Raw genomic sequence first — 1,806 nt, 5'->3', positions numbered from 1 at the left:
AACGCTTTAAGAGTAGTTAAAAACATTTAATTTGCAAAAAGAAGACAAAAATTAAGTGGATTGTCCTTATATATATATATATATATATATATATATTATTTATTTATTTATTAGAAGGTAAACAGCTATATTTGGTCGCTACAAACAGCCGCCTGTTTCAGTCAATGAGACTTCAGGCGATCCTGAACCATCTGGAGTTAAAGAAAAAGAAAAAAGGAGCTATTCCAAAAAAAAAAAAAAACCCCCAAGAACACAAACTCTTAAAAAACTCATTGTGTTCATTAGCTCCAACTTTTGAATATCTACAGCCTGGGTGTATATATATATATATATATATATATATATATATATATATATATATATATATATATATATGTGTGTGTGAGATAAGAGAATACGGTGCTTCTATATTATAATAGCGAAAAATATTGAATTTCAAGTAAAACAAATGCTATCTACGTAATTGTCATGCCGCAAATAGGTACATATCAAAAAATTACGAAAAACGATAAGATAGAAAAATAATTATTAATGAACAGTTTTTGATAAAGTTTATATTGTCAATAAAATTTGTCCGCCATTTTGTAATTATGTTTATCACGTGACGTAAGCAACAGAACTTAATTATTCCCCAGTCAACTCATCTCTCCGGTTTTGTTTTGTCTTTTTTTTTTGTGGGAGGGGGGGGGTAGGAAGCGTAACATAGGGTGTTCGTTATCATTTTACAGTTTTTTTTTTTTTCATTAATAATTATTTTTTCACCTCATCGTTTTTCGTAATTTTTGGATATGTCACTATTTAAGACCTGATAATTACGTAGGTACCATTTGTTTCACTTGACTTTCAATTTTTTGTTTTCGTTATTATAATATAGGATTGCTGACTACACAAACTTCTAGGCTTCCATTGTTAGACATAACAGATATTGCTATTTCCGGTATTTCCCATTCAGTATACGTATCCGTAAATAAACCTGACTTCATTCGCCTTTCCTCTTTCGTGGTTAATACCTTCGTGTAGTACTTACTCATGCAACATTATAAGCGTCGAAATTGCCCACGTATTCGGATTTCACACACAAGGCGGAGTGATCACGCATCACGCTCCAGCTCAATTTTATACGTTTTAGTAAACAAATCAATTTGTAACCCAGGTTCTTTGATATAACGGACGCGTGTGAAAAAAAAAAAAATGTTGGTTCAATTATAGCATAGAGACTGTTACAATGCCTCACCGGGTTTGCTTTCTTCTTATAAACAAAATTATCGCATGTCTCAAAATATTTTTTTTAGTCATGGAATTATAAAAATCTTGATTTAATTTAAAGTCTCAAAACTGAATCTCAATCAATAAATTCGCTGGCGGCCATGTTGTTTTTAAAGGAAATAATACAGCAATATATATATATATATATATATATATATATATATATATATATATATATATATATATATATATATATATATATATACTAGCAGCTCAGACCGGCTTTGCTCGGGCCCGATATACTGTTCATAACTTTATGAAAGGTTTCAAATGTTTAGACCTAAAATTGGCTGAATAGTTTGCTAGAGACCGCAAAGGTCGAATCTTTTTAACTTTGTTCTCTTGGCAGCTAAATGTATAGCAAAAAACTGATTAAAAGCCTTGCCATATGTCTGAATACATTTTATGTAAAAATTTAAATGTTTTGACAAAAAATTGGCTGAGTAATTTGATAGAGATCGCAGAGGTCAAATTTTTTTAAACGTTGACGCCAATTTGACCCCTTAACATTTATTGTTTTGAGTTCAAATCGAGTTAAAA

This window comes from Euprymna scolopes, chromosome 40 (assembly GCF_053919585.1).
Source record: "Euprymna scolopes isolate OS-2025 chromosome 40, ASM5391958v1, whole genome shotgun sequence".
NCBI classification, from domain to species: Eukaryota; Metazoa; Mollusca; class Cephalopoda; order Sepiida; family Sepiolidae; genus Euprymna; species Euprymna scolopes.
The sequence above is the reverse complement of the archived record's forward strand: the minus strand, read 5'-3'. Positions refer to the sequence as shown.